This window comes from Grampus griseus (genome assembly GCF_964374135.1).
Source record: "Grampus griseus genome assembly, chromosome: 6".
NCBI classification, from domain to species: domain Eukaryota; kingdom Metazoa; phylum Chordata; class Mammalia; order Artiodactyla; family Delphinidae; genus Grampus; species Grampus griseus.
In genome coordinates, this window is record NC_139000.1 from 115,479,264 (window position 1) to 115,498,739 (window position 19,476).

Below are 19,476 nucleotides of genomic sequence, written 5' to 3' on the forward strand. Positions count from 1 at the left end.
GCGTTTAATATGCGGTGTTGAGTCCATTTCGTTGAGCAAGGAGTAGCTCTTGTCTATTCCATATTTGGCTTAAGGAACTTTATCTGTGCTCATTTCAATCTCTGGTTTTATGCAGCACCCCAACTCACCTTTCCCCTTAAGCAAGCATAAGTTGGTTTTCTAAATTTGAGACCCTGTTCTGTTTTGGAATTCATATCCTGTGTACGCAAGTTTACATTCCGTGTATTACTGATATCTTATGATGTTTCTTTTTCTGTGTGACTTATTTCAGATAGAATCATCATACCTGAATCCACTCATTATGCTGCTACGGGCCTGATGACATAGATTTCATTGCTGAGTGATACTGCATTGTACATAAGTACCACAAGTTCTTTATCCATTTTCCACTTTCTGTGATATTGAACTTGTACGGTAAACGAGGTTCTTGTAAACAGAGGCGTCCCAAACTTTGGGGTGGCTGTGTCTTTTTAATTTTAATTTCCCTAAGCTATAGGACCATAAGTGGAAGTGCCCTAGGCTCTGTTGCTTTGTATTTTAGATGTTTCAGGAAACACCATACACTTCTCCGGAGTGTCTGTTGGCAATTTACATCCCGCCCATCAGCATAACAAGGCTCCCAGTTCTCCATGGCCTGTCCTGCCTTTCTGGATTTTACACTTTTTTCAGATGGCCCTTTTGACCAGGGGGAAGTGAGACTTCATTGTAGTGCAGATTTCCTTTGCAAGCTTGCTTGGTTGGCCAAAAAGGGCGTATGCGTTTTTTCCTGAATTAGGAAAAAACGCATACGCCCTTTTTGGCCAAGTGCATCATTGTGGACGTTCTGCCTCTTTTCCTATGCTTTCAATGCAATTCCAGTCTACCTCCTGAAATCGGTTTCCTGCAATTCTGCCCCACTTTCAAGTCGTCTTGGCAGCCTTACTTCAGTATATTTTTGGACGATAGCTGTCATTTATAACTCTGCAGGTTTGTGAATTACAGTGCCCCTGAGCTCCTTTCTTCAACTCGCTTTATTGTGACCTGGCCACAACACCGCAGGATGGCTTCAGGCCCTAATCTGGTTCCGGCACGGCACGCTGAGCCTTTGGTTAGTTCCTCTTCCTGGTGGGAAATGAGAGTTAAATTTGCCCGTCTAGACACCTCCAGCTAGTCTCTCATTGGTTCTCCCTATTCCTGTTCATCTTCCGCAGAAATTGCAAACTGGGCCAAACAGGAGGTTAAAGGGACTGACTCTCCAAGTGGGGAGAGTGTTAGTAAAGCGTCTGGAATGTTGCACCCGAGTACCAGGGGAGGAAAACTGAGACATATTTGAACACGTCTCCCGTTCACACGGTTGATCATACTCTGGGTTCCACATGCATGTTTTAGCTGAAGGAAGAATACCTTAAACCTGGGTAGTTGAAACCCGTGGAATGGGTACCATGCAATATGACTTCAAAGGGTCTTCATTTGCTCACCGAACCTCTCCAATCCTATCACTGCTGCGTTTATGCCCCTGTACACATGCTTGATTCTCTTTCGGAGACATAGCAATCCATAGGTTTTAAGATACTTACTAGTCAGGTACATTCTTAGGCGTTTAATATGCGGTGTTGAGTCCATTTCGTTGAGCAAGGAGTAGCTCTTGTCTATTCCATATTTGGCTTAAGGAACTTTATCTGTGCTCATTTCAATCTCTGGTTTTATGCAGCACCCCAACTCACCTTTCCCCTTAAGCAAGCATAAGTTGGTTTTCTAAATTTGAGACCCTGTTCTGTTTTGGAATTCATATCCTGTGTAGCCAAGTTTACATTCCGTGTATTACTGATATCTTATGATGTTTCTTTTTCTGTGTGACTTATTTCAGATAGAATCATCATACCTGAATCCACTCATTATGCTGCTACGGGCCTGATGACATAGATTTCATTGCTGAGTGATACTGCATTGTACATAAGTACCACAAGTTCTTTATCCATTTTCCACTTTCTGTGATATTGAACTTGTACGGTAAACGAGGTTCTTGTAAACAGAGGCGTCCCAAACTTTGGGGTGGCTGTGTCTTTTTAATTTTAATTTCCCTAAGCTATAGGACCATAAGTGGAAGTGCCCTAGGCTCTGTTGCTTTGTATTTTAGATGTTTCAGGAAACACCATACACTTCTCCCGAGTGTATGTTGGCAATTTACATCCCGCCCATCAGCATAACAAGGCTCCCAGTTCTCCATGGCCTGTCCTGCCTTTCTGGATTTTACACTTTTTTCAGATGGCCCTTTTGCCCGGGGGGAAGTGAGACTTCATTGTAGTGCAGATTTCCTTTGCAAGCTTGCTTGGTTGGCCAAAAAGGGCGTACGCGTTTTTTCCTGAATATATTCAGGAAAAAACGCATACGCCCTTTTTGGCCAAGTGCATCATTGTGGACGTTCTGCCTCTTTTCCTATGCTTTCAATGCAATTCCAGTCTACCTCCTGAAATCGGTTTCGTGCAATTCTGCCCCACTTTCAAGTCCTCTTGGCAGCCTTACTTCAGTATATTTTTGGACGATAGCTGTCATTTATAACTCTGCAGGTTTGTGAATTACAGTGCCCCTGAGCTCCTTTCTTCAACTCGCTTTCTTGTGACCTGGCCGCAACACCGCAGGATGGCTTCAGGCCCTAATCTGGTTCCGGCACGGCACGCTGAGCCTTTGGTTATTTCCTCTTCCTGGTGGGAAATGAGAGTTAAATTTGCCCGTCCAGACACCTCCAGCTAGTCTCTCATTGGTTCTCCCTATTCCTGTTCGTCTTCCGCAGAAATTGCAAACTGGGCCAAACAGGAGGTTAAAGGCGCTGACTCTCCAAGTGGGGAGAGTGTTAGTAAAGCGTCTGGAATGTTGCACCCGAGTACCAGGGTACGAAAACTGAATCATATTTGAACACGTCTCCCGATCACATGGTTGATCATACTCTGGGTTCCACATGCATGTTTTAGCTGAAGGAAGAATACCTTAAAACTGGGTAGTTGAAACCCGTAGAATGGGTACCATGCAATATGACTTTAAAGGGTCTTCATTTGCTCACCGAACCTCTCCAATCCTATCACTGCTGCGTTTATGCCCCTGTACACACGCTTGATTCTCTTTTGGAGACATAGCAATCCATAGGTTTTAAGATACTTACTAGTCAGGTACATTCTTAGGCGTTTAATATGGGGTGTTGAGTCCATTTCGTTGAGCAAGGAGTAGCTCTTGTCTATTCCATATTTGGCTTAAGGAACTTTATCTGTGCTCATTTCAATCTCTGGTTTTATGCAGCACCCCAACTCACCTTTCCCCTTAAGCAAGCATAAGTTGGTTTTCTAAATTTGAGACCCTGTTCTGTTCTGTAATTCAGTTCCTGTGTAGCCAAGTTTACATTCCGTGTATTACTGATATCTTATGATGTTTCTTTTTCTGTGTGACTTATTTCAGTTAGAATCATCATACCTGAATCCACTCATTGTGCTGCTAAGTGCCTGATGACATAGATTTCATTGCTGAGTGATATTGCTTTGTAAGTAAATACCACAACTGCTTTATCCATTTTTCACTTTCTGCGATGTTGAACTTGTACTGTAAACGAGGTTCTTGTAAACAGAGGCGTCCCAAACTTTGGGGTGGCTGTGTCTTTTTGATTTTCATTTCCCTAAGCTATAGGACCATAAGTGGAAGTGCCCTAGGCTCTGTTGCTTTGCTTTTTAGATGTTTCAGGAAACACCATACACTTCTCCGGAGTGTCTGTTGGCAATTTACATCCCGCCCATCAGCATAACAAGGCTCCCAGTTCTCCATGGCCTGTCCTGCCTTTCTGGATTTTACACTTTTTTCAGATGGCCCTTTTGACCAGGGGGAAGTGAGACTTCATTGTAGTGCAGATTTCCTTTGCAAGCTTGCTTGGTTGGCCAAAAAGGGCGTATGCGTTTTTTCCTGAATTAGGAAAAAACGCATACGCCCTTTTTGGCCAAGTGCATCATTGTGGACGTTCTGCCTCTTTTCCTATGCTTTCAATGCAATTCCAGTCTACCTCCTGAAATCGGTTTCCTGCAATTCTGCCCCACTTTCAAGTCCTCTTGGCAGCCTTACTTCAGTATATTTTTGGACGATAGCTGTCATTTATAACTCTGCAGGTTTGTGAATTACAGTGCCCCTGAGCTCCTTTCTTAAACTCGCTTTCTTGTGACCTGGCCACAACACCGCAGGATGGCTTCAGGCCCTAATCTGGTTCCGGCACGGCACGCTGAGCCTTTGGTTAGTTCCTCTTCCTGGTGGGAAATGAGAGTTAAATTTGCCCGTCCAGACACCTCCAGCTAGTCTCTCATTGGTTCTCCCTATTCCTGTTCATCTTCCGCAGAAATTGCAAACTGGGCCAAACAGGAGGTTAAAGGGACTGACTCTCCAAGTGGGGAGAGTGTTAGTAAAGCGTCTGGAATGTTGCACCCGAGTACCAGGGGAGGAAAACTGAGACATATTTGAACACGTCTCCCGTTCACACGGTTGATCATACTCTGGGTTCCACATGCATGTTTTAGCTGAAGGAAGAATACCTTAAACCTGGGTAGTTGAAACCCGTGGAATGGGTACCATGCAATATGACTTCAAAGGGTCTTCATTTGCTCACCGAACCTCTCCAATCCTATCACTGCTGCGTTTATGCCCCTGTACACATGCTTGATTCTCTTTCGGAGACATAGCAATCCATAGGTTTTAAGATACTTACTAGTCAGGTACATTCTTAGGCGTTTAATATGCGGTGTTGAGTCCATTTCGTTGAGCAAGGAGTAGCTCTTGTCTATTCCATATTTGGCTTAAGGAACTTTATCTGTGCTCATTTCAATCTCTGGTTTTATGCAGCACCCCAACTCACCTTTCCCCTTAAGCAAGCATAAGTTGGTTTTCTAAATTTGAGACCCTGTTCTGTTTTGGAATTCATATCCTGTGTAGCCAAGTTTACATTCCGTGTATTACTGATATCTTATGATGTTTCTTTTTCTGTGTGACTTATTTCAGATAGAATCATCATACCTGAATCCACTCATTATGCTGCTACGGGCCTGATGACATAGATTTCATTGCTGAGTGATACTGCATTGTACATAAGTACCACAAGTTCTTTATCCATTTTCCACTTTCTGTGATATTGAACTTGTACGGTAAACGAGGTTCTTGTAAACAGAGGCGTCCCAAACTTTGGGGTGGCTGTGTCTTTTTAATTTTAATTTCCCTAAGCTATAGGACCATAAGTGGAAGTGCCCTAGGCTCTGTTGCTTTGTATTTTAGATGTTTCAGGAAACACCATACACTTCTCCCGAGTGTCTGTTGGCAATGTACATCCCGCCCATCAGCATAACAAGGCTCCCAGTTCTCCATGGCCTGTCCTGCCTTTCTGGATTTTACACTTTTTTCAGATGGCCCTTTTGACCGGGGGGAAGTGAGACTTCATTGTAGTGCAGATTTCCTTTGCAAGCTTGCTTGGTTGGCCAAAAAGGGCGTATGCGTTTTTTCCTGAATATATTCAGGAAAAAACGCATACGCCCTTTTTGGCCAAGTGCATCATTGTGGACGTTCTGCCTCTTTTCCTATGCTTTCAATGCAATTCCAGTCTACCTCCTGAAATCGGTTTCCTGCAATTCTGCCCCGCTTTCAAGTCCTCTTGGCAGCCTTACTTCAGTATATTTTTGGATGAAAGCTGTCATTTATAACTCTGCAGGTTTGTGAATTACAGTGCCCCTGAGCTCCTTTCTTCAACTCGCTTTCTTGTGACCTGGCCGCAACACCGCAGGATGGCTTCAGGCCCTAATCTGGTTCCGGCACGGCACGCTGAGCCTTTGGTTATTTCCTCTTCCTGGTGGGAAATGAGAGTTAAATTTGCCCGTCCAGACACCTCCAGCTAGTCTCTCATTGGTTCTCCCTATTCCTGTTCATCTTCCGCAGAAATTGCAAACTGGGCCAAACAGGAAGTTAAAGGCGCTGACTCTCCAAGTGGGGAGAGTGTTAGGAAAGGGTCTGGAATGTTGCACCCGAGTACCAGGGTACGAAAACTGAATCATATTTGAACACGTCTCCCGATCACATGGTTGATCATACTCTGGGTTCCACATGCATGTTTTAGCTGAAGGAAGAATACCTTAAACCTGTGTAGTTGAAACCCGTAGAATGGGTACCATGCAATATGACTTCAAAGGGTCTTCATTTGCTCACCGAACCTCTCCAATCCTATCACTGCTGCGTTTATGCCCCTGTACACACGCTTGATTCTCTTTTGGAGACATAGCAATCCATAGGTTTTAAGATACTTACTAGTCAGGTACATTCTTAGGCGTTTAATATGGGGTGTTGAGTCCATTTCGTTGAGCAAGGAGTAGCTCTTGTCTATTCCATATTTGGCTTAAGGAACTTTATCTGTGCTCATTTCAATCTCTGGTTTTATGCAGCACCCCAACTCACCTTTCCCCTTAAGCAAGCATAAGTTGGTTTTCTAAATTTGAGACCCTGTTCTGTTCTGTAATTCAGTTCCTGTGTAGCCAAGTTTACATTCCGTGTATTACTGATATCTTATGATGTTTCTTTTTCTGTGTGACTTATTTCAGTTAGAATCATCATACCTGAATCCACTCATTGTGCTGCTAAGGGCCTGATGACATAGATTTCATTGCTGAGTGATATTGCTTTGTAAGTAAATACCACAACTGCTTTATCCATTTTTCACTTTCTGCGATGTTGAACTTGTACTGTAAACGAGGTTCTTGTAAACAGAGGCGTCCCAAACTTTGGGGTGGCTGTGTCTTTTTTATTTTAATTTCCCTAAGCTATAGGACCATAAGTGGAAGTGCCCTAGGCTCTGTTGCTTTGCTTTTTAGATGTTTCAGGAAACACCATACACTTCTCCGGAGTGTCTGTTGGCAATTTACATCCCGCCCATCAGCATAACAAGGCTCCCAGTTCTCCATGGCCTGTCCTGCCTTTCTGGATTTTACACTTTTTTCAGATGGCCCTTTTGACCAGGGGGAAGTGAGACTTCATTGTAGTGCAGATTTCCTTTGCAAGCTTGCTTGGTTGGCCAAAAAGGGCGTATGCGTTTTTTCCTGAATCAGGAAAAAACGCATACGCCCTTTTTGGCCAAGTGCATCATTGTGGACGTTCTGCCTCTTTTCCTATGCTTTCAATGCAATTCCAGTCTACCTCCTGAAATCGGTTTCCTGCAATTCTGCCCCACTTTCAAGTCCTCTTGGCAGCCTTACTTCAGTATATTTTTGGACGATAGCTGTCATTTATAACTCTGCAGGTTTGTGAATTACAGTGCCCCTGAGCTCCTTTCTTCAACTCGCTTTCTTGTGACCTGGCCACAACACCGCAGGATGGCTTCAGGCCCTAATCTGGTTCCGGCACGGCACGCTGAGCCTTTGGTTAGTTCCTCTTCCTGGTGGGAAATGAGAGTTAAATTTGCCCGTCCAGACACCTCCAGCTAGTCTCTCATTGGTTCTCCCTATTCCTGTTCATCTTCCGCAGAAATTGCAAACTGGGCCAAACAGGAGGTTAAAGGGACTGACTCTCCAAGTGGGGAGAGTGTTAGTAAAGCGTCTGGAATGTTGCACCCGAGTACCAGGGGAGGAAAACTGAGACATATTTGAACACGTCTCCCGTTCACACGGTTGATCATACTCTGGGTTCCACATGCATGTTTTAGCTGAAGGAAGAATACCTTAAACCTGGGTAGTTGAAACCCGTGGAATGGGTACCATGCAATATGACTTCAAAGGGTCTTCATTTGCTCACCGAACCTCTCCAATCCTATCACTGCTGCGTTTATGCCCCTGTACACATGCTTGATTCTCTTTCGGAGACATAGCAATCCATAGGTTTTAAGATACTTACTAGTCAGGTACATTCTTAGGCGTTTAATATGCGGTGTTGAGTCCATTTCGTTGAGCAAGGAGTAGCTCTTGTCTATTCCATATTTGGCTTAAGGAACTTTATCTGTGCTCATTTCAATCTCTGGTTTTATGCAGCACCCCAACTCACCTTTCCCCTTAAGCAAGCATAAGTTGGTTTTCTAAATTTGAGACCCTGTTCTGTTTTGGAATTCATATCCTGTGTAGCCAAGTTTACATTCCGTGTATTACTGATATCTTATGATGTTTCTTTTTCTGTGTGACTTATTTCAGATAGAATCATCATACCTGAATCCACTCATTATGCTGCTACGGGCCTGATGACATAGATTTCATTGCTGAGTGATACTGCATTGTACATAAGTACCACAAGTTCTTTATCCATTTTCCACTTTCTGTGATATTGAACTTGTACGGTAAACGAGGTTCTTGTAAACAGAGGCGTCCCAAACTTTGGGGTGGCTGTGTCTTTTTAATTTTAATTTCCCTAAGCTATAGGACCATAAGTGGAAGTGCCCTAGGCTCTGTTGCTTTGTATTTTAGATGTTTCAGGAAACACCATACACTTCTCCCGAGTGTATGTTGGCAATGTACATCCCGCCCATCAGCATAACAAGGCTCCCAGTTCTCCATTGCCTGTCCTGCCTTTATGGATTTTACACTTTTTTCAGATGGCCCTTTTGACCGGGGGGAAGTGAGACTTCATTGTAGTGCAGATTTCCTTTGCAAGCTTGCTTGGTTGGCCAAAAAGGGCGTATGCGTTTTTTCCTGAATATATTCAGGAAAAAACGCATACGCCCTTTTTGGCCAAGTGCATCATTGTGGACGTTCTGCCTCTTTTCCTATGCTTTCAATGCAATTCCAGTCTACCTCCTGAAATCGGTTTCCTGCAATTCTGCCCCACTTTCAAGTCCTCTTGGCAGCCTTACTTCAGTATATTTTTGGACGATAGCTGTCATTTATAACTCTGCAGGTTTGTGAATTACAGTGCCCCTGAGCTCCTTTCTTCAACTCGCTTTCTTGTGACCTGGCCGCAACACCGCAGGATGGCTTCAGGCCCTAATCTGGTTCCGGCACGGCACGCTGAGCCTTTGGTTATTTCCTCTTCCTGGTGGGAAATGAGAGTTAAATTTGCCCGTCCAGACACCTCCAGCTAGTCTCTCATTGGTTCTCCCTATTCCTGTTCATCTTCCGCAGAAATTGCAAACTGGGCCAAACAGGAGGTTAAAGGCGCTGACTCTCCAAGTGGGGAGAGTGTTAGGAAAGCGTCTGGAATGTTGCACCCGAGTACCAGGGTACGAAAACTGAATCATATTTGAACACGTCTCCCGATCACATGGTTGATCATACTCTGGGTTCCACATGCATGTTTTAGCTGAAGGAAGAATACCTTAAACCTGGGTAGTTGAAACCCGTAGAATGGGTACCATGCAATATGACTTCAAAGGGTCTTCATTTGCTCACCGAACCTCTCCAATCCTATCACTGCTGCGTTTATGCCCCTGTACACATGCTTGATTCTCTTTCGGGGACATAGCAATCCATAGGTTTTAAGATACTTACTAGTCAGGTACATTCTTAGGCGTTTAATATGCGGTGTTGAGTCCATTTCGTTGAGCAAGGAGTAGCTCTTGTCTATTCCATATTTGGCTTAAGGAACTTTATCTGTGCTCATTTCAATCTCTGGTTTTATGCAGCACCCCAACTCACCTTTCCCCTTAAGCAAGCATAAGTTGGTTTTCTAAATTTGAGACCCTGTTCTGTTTTGGAATTCATATCCTGTGTAGCCAAGTTTACATTCCGTGTATTACTGATATCTTATGATGTTTCTTTTTCTGTGTGACTTATTTCAGATAGAATCATTATACCTGAATCCACTCATTATGCTGCTACGGGCCTGATGACATAGATTTCATTGCTGAGTGATACTGCATTGTACATAAGTACCACAAGTTCTTTATCCATTTTTCACTTTCTGTGATATTGAACTTGTACGGTAAACGAGGTTCTTGTAAACAGAGACGTCCCAAACTTTGGGGTGGCTGTGTCTTTTTGATTTTAATTTCCCTAAGCTATAGGACCATAAGTGGAAGTGCCCTAGGCTCTGTTGCTTTGTTTTTTAGATGTTTCAGGAAACACCATACACTTCTCCCGAGTGTATGTTGGCAATGTACATCCCGCCCATCAGCATAACAAGGCTCCCAGTTCTCCATGGCCTGTCCTGCCTTTCTGGATTTTACACTTTTTTCAGATGGCCCTTTTGACCGGGGGGAAGTGAGACTTCATTGTAGTGCAGATTTCCTTTGCAAGCTTGCTTGGTTGGCCAAAAAGGGCGTATGCGTTTTTTCCTGAATATATTCAGGAAAAAACGCATACGCCCTTTTTGGCCAAGTGCATCATTGTGGACGTTCTGCCTCTTTTCCTATGCTTTCAATGCAATTCCAGTCTACCTCCTGAAATCGGTTTCCTGCAATTCTGCCCCGCTTTCAAGTCCTCTTGGCAGCCTTACTTCAGTATATTTTTGGACGATAGCTGTCATTTATAACTCTGCAGGTTTGTGAATTACAGTGCCCCTGAGCTCCTTTCTTCAACTCGCTTTCTTTTGAGCTGGCCGCAACACCGCAGGATGGCTTCAGGCCCTAATCTGGTTCCGGCACGGCACGCTGAGCCTTTGGTTAATTCCTCTTCCTGGTGGGAAATGAGAGTTAAATTTGCCCGTCCAGACACCTCCAGCTAGTCTCTCATTGGTTCTCATTATTCCTGTTCATCTTCCGCAGAAATTGCAAACTGGGCCAAACAGGAGGGTAAAGGGTCTGACTCTCCAAGTCGGGAGAGTGTTAATAAAGTGTCTGGAATGTTGCACCCGAGTACCAGGGGAGGAAAACTGAGACATATTTGAACACGTCTCCCGTTCACACGGTTGATGATACTCTGGGTTCCACATGCATGTTTTAGCTGAAGGAAGAATACCTTAAACCTGGGTAGTTGAAACCCGTGGAATGGGTACCATGCAATAAGACTTCAAAGGGTCTTCATTTGCTCACCGAACCTCTCTAATCCTATCACTGCTGCGTTTATGACCCTGTACACACGCTTGATTCTCTTTTGGAGACATAGCAATCCATAGGTTTTAAGATACTTACTAGTCAGGTACATTCTTAGGCGTTTAATATGGGGTGTTGAGTCCATTTCATTGAGCAAGGAGTAGCTCTTGTCTATTCCATATTTGGCTTAAGGAACTTTATCTGTGCTCATTTCAATCTCTGGTTTTATGCAGCACCCCAACTCACCTTTCCCCTTAAGCAAGCATAAGTTGGTTTTCTAAATTTGAGACCCTGTTCTGTTTTGGAATTCAGTTCCTGTGTAGCCAAGTTTACATTCCGTGTATTAGTGATATCTTATGATGTTTCTTTTTCTGTGTGACTTATTTCAGTTAAAATCATCGTACCTGAATCCACTCATTATGCTGCTACGGGCCTGATGACATAGATTTCATTGCTGAGTGATACTGCATTGTACATAAGTACCACAAGTTCTTTATCCATTTTTCACTTTCTGTGATATTGAACTTGTACGGTAAACGAGGTTCTTGTAAACAGAGGCGTCCCAAACTTTGGGGTGGCTGTGTCTTTTTGATTTTAATTTCCCTAAGCTATAGGACCATAAGTGGAAGTGCCCTAGGCTCTGTTGCTTTGTTTTTTAGATGTTTCAGGAAACACCATACACTTCTCCCGAGTGTCTGTTGGCAATGTACATCCCGCCCATCAGCATAACAAGGCTCCCAGTTCTCCATGGCCTGTCCTGCCTTTCTGGATTTTACACTTTTTTCAGATGGCCCTTTTGACCGGGGGGAAGTGAGACTTCATTGTAGTGCAGATTTCCTTTGCAAGCTTGCTTGGTTGGCCAAAAAGGGCGTATGCGTTTTTTCCTGAATATATTCAGGAAAAAACGCATACGCCCTTTTTGGCCAAGTGCATCATTGTGGACGTTCTGCCTCTTTTCCTATGCTTTCAATGCAATTCCAGTCTACCTCCTGAAATCGGTTTCCTGCAATTCTGCCCCGCTTTCAAGTCCTCTTGGCAGCCTTACTTCAGTATATTTTTGGACGATAGCTGTCATTTATAACTCTGCAGGTTTGTGAATTACAGTGCCCCTGAGCTCCTTTCTTCAACTCGCTTTCTTGTGACCTGGCCGCAACACCGCAGGATGGCTTCAGGCCCTAATCTGGTTCCGGCACGGCACGCTGAGCCTTTGGTTATTTCCTCTTCCTGGTGGGAAATGAGAGTTAAATTTGCCCGTCCAGACACCTCCAGCTAGTCTCTCATTGGTTCTCCCTATTCCTGTTCATCTTCCGCAGAAATTGCAAACTGGGCCAAACAGGAGGTTAAAGGCGCTGACTCTCCAAGTGGGGAGAGTGTTAGGAAAGCGTCTGGAATGTTGCACCCGAGTACCAGGGTACGAAAACTGAATCATATTTGAACACGTCTCCCGATCACATGGTTGATCATACTCTGGGTTCCACATGCATGTTTTAGCTGAAGGAAGAATACCTTAAACCTGGGTAGTTGAAACCCGTGGAATGGGTACCATGCAATAAGACTTCAAAGGGTCTTCATTTGCTCACCGAACCTCTCTAATCCTATCACTGCTGCGTTTATGCCCCTGTACACACGCTTGATTCTCTTTGGGAGACATATCAATCCATAGGTTTTAAGATACTTACTAGTCAGGTACATTCTTAGGCGTTTAATATGGGGTGTTGAGTCCATTTCGTTGAGCAAGGAGTAGCTGTTGTCTATTCCATATTTGGCTTAAGGAACTTTATCTGTGCTCATTTCAATCTCTGGTTTTATGCAGCACCCCAACTCACCTTTCCCCTTAAGCAAGCATAAGTTGGTTTTCTAAATTTGAGACCCTGTTCTGTTCTGTAATTCAGTTCCTGTGTAGCCAAGTTTACATTCCGTGTATTACTGATATCTTATGATGTTTCTTTTTCTGTGTGACTTATTTCAGTTAGAATCATCATACCTGAATCCACTCATTGTGCTGCTAAGGGCCTGATGACATAGATTTCATTGCTGAGTGATATTGCTTTGTAAGTAAATACCACAACTGCTTTATCCATTTTTCACTTTCTGCGATGTTGAACTTGTACTGTAAACAATGTTCTTGTAAACAGAGGCGTCCCAAACTTTGGGGTGGCTGTGTGTTTTTGATTTTAATTTCCCTAAGCTATAGGACCATAAGTGGAAGTGCCCTAGGCTCTGTTGCTTTGTTTTTTAGATGTTTCAGGAAACACCATACACTTCTCCCGAGTGTATGTTGGCAATGTACATCCCGCCCATCAGCATAACAAGGCTCCCAGTTCTCCATGGCCTGTCCTGCCTTTCTGGATTTTACACTTTTTTCAGATGGCCCTTTTGACCGGGGGGAAGTGAGACTTCATTGTAGTGCAGATTTCCTTTGCAAGCTTGCTTGGTTGGCCAAAAAGGGCGTATGCGTTTTTTCCTGAATATATTCAGGAAAAAACGCATACGCCCTTTTTGGCCAAGTGCATCATTGTGGACGTTCTGCCTCTTTTCCTATGCTTTCAATGCAATTCCAGTCTACCTCCTGAAATCGGTTTCCTGCAATTCTGCCCCGCTTTCAAGTCCTCTTGGCAGCCTTACTTCAGTATATTTTTGGACGATAGCTGTCATTTATAACTCTGCAGGTTTGTGAATTACAGTGCCCCTGAGCTCCTTTCTTCAACTCGCTTTCTTTTGAGCTGGCCGCAACACCGCAGGATGGCTTCAGGCCCTAATCTGGTTCCGGCACGGCACGCTGAGCCTTTGGTTAATTCCTCTTCCTGGTGGGAAATGAGAGTTAAATTTGCCCGTCCAGACACCTCCAGCTAGTCTCTCATTGGTTCTCATTATTCCTGTTCATCTTCCGCAGAAATTGCAAACTGGGCCAAACAGGAGGGTAAAGGGTCTGACTCTCCAAGTCGGGAGAGTGTTAATAAAGTGTCTGGAATGTTGCACCCGAGTACCAGGGGAGGAAAACTGAGACATATTTGAACACGTCTCCCGTTCACACGGTTGATGATACTCTGGGTTCCACATGCATGTTTTAGCTGAAGGAAGAATACCTTAAACCTGGGTAGTTGAAACCCGTGGAATGGGTACCATGCAATAAGACTTCAAAGGGTCTTCATTTGCTCACCGAACCTCTCTAATCCTATCACTGCTGCGTTTATGACCCTGTACACACGCTTGATTCTCTTTTGGAGACATAGCAATCCATAGGTTTTAAGATACTTACTAGTCAGGTACATTCTTAGGCGTTTAATATGGGGTGTTGAGTCCATTTCATTGAGCAAGGAGTAGCTCTTGTCTATTCCATATTTGGCTTAAGAAACTTTATCTGTGCTCATTTCAATCTCTGGTTTTATGCAGCACCCCAACTCACCTTTCCCCTTAAGCAAGCATAAGTTGGTTTTCTAAATTTGAGACCCTGTTCTGTTTTGGAATTCAGTTCCTGTGTAGCCAAGTTTACATTCCGTGTATTAGTGATATCTTATGATGTTTCTTTTTCTGTGTGACTTATTTCAGTTAAAATCATCGTACCTGAATCCACTCATTATGCTGCTACGGGCCTGATGACATAGATTTCATTGCTGAGTGATACTGCATTGTACATAAGTACCACAAGTTCTTTATCCATTTTTCACTTTCTGTGATATTGAACTTGTACGGTAAACGAGGTTCTTGTAAACAGAGGCGTCCCAAACTTTGGGGTGGCTGTGTCTTTTTGATTTTAATTTCCCTAAGCTATAGGACCATAAGTGGAAGTGCCTTAGGCTCTGTTGCTTTGTTTTTTAGATGTTTCAGGAAACACCATACACTTCTCCCGAGTGTCTGTTGGCAATTTACATCCCGCCCATCAGCATAACAAGGCTCCCAGTTCTCCATGGCCTGTCCTGCCTTTCTGGATTTTACACTTTTTTCAGATGGCCCTTTTGACCGGGGGGAAGTGAGACTTCATTGTAGTGCAGATTTCCTTTGCAAGCTTGCTTGGTTGGCCAAAAAGGGCGTATGCGTTTTTTCCTGAATATATTCAGGAAAAAACGCATACGCCCTTTTTGGCCAAGTGCATCATTGTGGACGTTCTGCCTCTTTTCCTATGCTTTCAATGCAATTCCAGTCTACCTCCTGAAATCGGTTTCCTGCAATTCTGCCCCGCTTTCAAGTCCTCTTGGCAGCCTTACTTCAGTATATTTTTGGACGATAGCTGTCATTTATAACTCTGCAGGTTTGTGAATTACAGTGCCCCTGAGCTCCTTTCTTCAACTCGCTTTCTTGTGACCTGGCCGCAACACCGCAGGATGGCTTCAGGCCCTAATCTGGTTCCGGCACGGCACGCTGAGCCTTTGGTTATTTCCTCTTCCTGGTGGGAAATGAGAGTTAAATTTGCCCGTCCAGACACCTCCAGCTAGTCTCTCATTGGTTCTCCCTATTCCTGTTCATCTTCCGCAGAAATTGCAAACTGGGCCAAACAGGACGTTAAAGGCGCTGACTCTCCAAGTGGGGAGAGTGTTAGGAAAGCGTCTGGAATGTTGCACCCGAGTACCAGGGTACGAAAACTGAATCATATTTGAACACGTCTCCCGATCACATGGTTGATCATACTCTGGGTTCCACATGCATGTTTTAGCTGAAGGAAGAATACCTTAAACCTGGGTAGTTGAAACCCGTGGAATGGGTACCATGCAATAAGACTTCAAAGGGTCTTCATTTGCTCACCGAACCTCTCTAATCCTATCACTGCTGCGTTTATGCCCCTGTACACACGCTTGATTCTCTTTGGGAGACATAGCAATCCATAGGTTTTAAGATACTTACTAGTCAGGTACATTCTTAGGCGTTTAATATGGGGTGTTGAGTCCATTTCGTTGAGCAAGGAGTAGCTGTTGTCTATTCCATATTTGGCTTAAGGAACTTTATCTGTGCTCATTTCAATCTCTGGTTTTATGCAGCACCCCAACTCACCTTTCCCATTAAGCAAGCATAAGTTGGTTTTCTAAATTTGAGACCCTGTTCTGTTCTGTAATTCAGTTCCTGTGTAGCCAAGTTTACATTCCGTGTATTACTGATATCTTATGATGTTTCTTTTTCTGTGTGACTTATTTCAGTTAGAATCATCATACCTGAATCCACTCATTGTGCTGCTAAGGGCCTGATGACATAGATTTCATTGCTGAGTGATATTGCTTTGTAAGTAAATACCACAACTGCTTTATCCATTTTTCACTTTCTGCGATGTTGAACTTGTACTGTAAACAATGTTCTTGTAAACAGAGGCGTCCCAAACTTTGGGGTGGCTGTGTGTTTTTGATTTTAATTTCCCTAAGCTATAGGACCATAAGTGGAAGTGCCCTAGGCTCTGTTGCTTTGTTTTTTAGATGTTTCAGGAAACACCATACACTTCTCCCGAGTGTATGTTGGCAATGTACATCCCGCCCATCAGCATAACAAGGCTCCCAGTTCTCCATGGCCTGTCCTGCCTTTCTGGATTTTACACTTTTTTCAGATGGCCCTTTTGACCGGGGGGAAGTGAGACTTCATTGTAGTGCAGATTTCCTTTGCAAGCTTGCTTGGTTGGCCAAAAAGGGCGTATGCGTTTTTTCCTGAATATATTCAGGAAAAAACGCATACGCCCTTTTTGGCCAAGTGCATCATTGTGGACGTTCTGCCTCTTTTCCTATGCTTTCAATGCAATTCCAGTCTACCTCCTGAAATCGGTTTCCTGCAATTCTGCCCCGCTTTCAAGTCCTCTTGGCAGCCTTACTTCAGTATATTTTTGGACGATAGCTGTCATTTATAACTCTGCAGGTTTGTGAATTACAGTGCCCCTGAGCTCCTTTCTTCAACTCGCTTTCTTTTGAGCTGGCCGCAACACCGCAGGATGGCTTCAGGCCCTAATCTGGTTCCGGCACGGCACGCTGAGCCTTTGGTTAATTCCTCTTCCTGGTGGGAAATGAGAGTTAAATTTGCCCGTCCAGACACCTCCAGCTAGTCTCTCATTGGTTCTCGCTATTCCTGTTCATCTTCTGCAGAAATTGCAAACTGGGCCAAACAGGGGGTTAAGGGCGCTGAATCTCCAAGTGGGGAGAGTGTTAGGAAAGCGTCTGGAATGTTGCACCCGAGTACCAGGGGAGGAAAACTGAGACATATTTGAACACGTCTCCCGTTCACACGGTTGATCATACTCTGGGTTCCACATGCATGTTTTAGCTGAAGGAAGAATACCTTAAACCTGGGTAGTTGAAACCCGTGGAATGGGTACCATGCAATATGACTTCAAAGGGTCTTCATTTGCTCACCGAACCTCTCCAATCCTATCACTGCTGCGTTTATGCCCCTGTACACACGCTTGATTCTCTTTTGGAGACATAGCAATCCATAGGTTTTAAGATACTTACTAGTCAGGTACATTCTTAGGCGTTTAATATGGGGTGTTGAGTCCATTTCATTGAGCAAGGAGTAGCTCTTGTCTCTTCCATATTTGGCTTAAGGAACTTTATCTGTGCTCATTTCAATCTCTGGTTTTATGCAGCACCCCAACTCACCTTTCCCCTTAAGCAAGCATAAGTTGGTTTTCTAAATTTGAGACCCTGTTCTGTTCTGTAATTCAGTTCCTGTGTAGCCAAGTTTACATTCCGTGTATTACTGATATCTTATGATGTTTCTTTTTCTGTGTGACTTATTTCAGTTAGAATCATCATACCTGAATCCACTCATTATGCTGCTACGGGCCTGATGACATAGATTTCATTGCTGAGTGATACTACATTGTACGTAAGTACCACAAGTTCTTTATCCATTTTCCACTTTCTGTGATATTGAACTTGTACGGTAAACGAGGTTCTTGTAAACAGAGGCGTCTCAAACTTTGGGGTGGCTGTGTCTTTTTAATTTTAATTTCCCTAAGCTATAGGACCATAAGTGGAAGTGCCCTAGGCTCTGTTGCTTTGCTTTTTAGATGTTTCAGGAAACACCATACACTTCTCCCGAGTGTCTGTTGGCAATTTACATCCCGCCCATCAGCATAACAAGGCTCCCAGTTCTCCATGGCCTGTCCTGCTTTTCTGGATTTTACACTTTTTTCAGATGGCCCTTTTGACCGGGGGGAAGTGAGACTTCATTGTAGTGCAGATTTCCTTTGCAAGCTTGCTTGGTTGGCCAAAAAGGGCGTATGCGTTTTTTCCTGAATATATTCAGGAAAAAACGCATACGCCCTTTTTGGCCAAGTGCATCATTGTGGACGTTCTGCCTCTTTTCCTATGCTTTCAATGCAATTCCAGTCCACCTCCTGAAATCGGTTTCCTGCAATTCTGCCCCGCTTTCAAGTCCTCTTGGAAGTCTTACTTCAGTATATTTTTGGACGATAGCTGTCATTTATAACTCTGCAGGTTTGTGAATTACAGTGCCCCTGAGCTCCTTTCTTCAACTCGCTTTCTTGTGACCTGGCCGCAACACCGCAGGATGGCTTCAGGCCCTAATCTGGTTCCGGAACGGCACACTGAACCTTTGGTTAATTCCTCTTCTTGGTGGGAAATGAGAGTTAAATTTGCCCGTCCAGACACCTCCAGCTAGTCTCTCATTGGTTCTTGCTATTCCTGTTCATCTTCCGCAGAAATTGCAAACTGGGCCAAACAGGAGGTTAAAGGGACTGACTCTCCAAGTCGGGAGAGTGTTAGTAAAGCGTCTGGAATGTTGCACCCGAGTACCACGGTACGAAAACTGAATCATATTTGAACACGTCTTCCGATCACATGGTTGATCATACTCTAGGTTCCACATGCATGTTTTAGCTGAAGGAAGAATACCTTAAACCTGGGTAGTTGAAACCCGTAGAATGGGTACCATGCAATATGACTTCAAAGGGTCTTCATTTGCTCACCGAACCTCTCCAATCCTATCACTGCTGCGTTTATGCCCCTGTACACATGCTTGATTCTCTTTTGGAGACATAGCAATCCATAGGTTTTAAGATACTTACTAGTCAGGTACATTCTTAGACGTTTAATATGGGGTGTTGAGTCCATTTCGTTGAGCAAGGTGTAGCTCTTGTCTATTCCATATTTGGCTTAAGGAACTTTATCTGTGCTCATTTCAATCTCTGGTTTTATGCAGCACCCCAACTCACCTTTCCCCTTAAGCAAGCATAAGTTGGTTTTCTAAATTTGAGACCCTGTTCTGTTCTGTAATTCAGTTCCTGTGTAGCCAAGTTTACATTCCGTGTATTACTGATATCTTATGATGTTTCTTTTTCTGTGTGACTTATTTCAGTTAGAATCATCGTACCTGAATCCACTCATTATGCTGCTACAGGCCTGATGACATAGATTTCATTGCTGAGTGATATTGCTTTGTAAGTAAACACCACAACTGCTTTATCCATTTTCCACTTTCTGTGATATTGAACTTGTACGGTAAACGAGGTTCTTGTAAACAGAGGCGTCCCAAACTTTGGGGTGGCTGTGTCTTTTTAATTTTAATTTCCCTAAGCTATAGGACCATAAGTGGAAGTGCCCTAGGCTCTGTTGCTT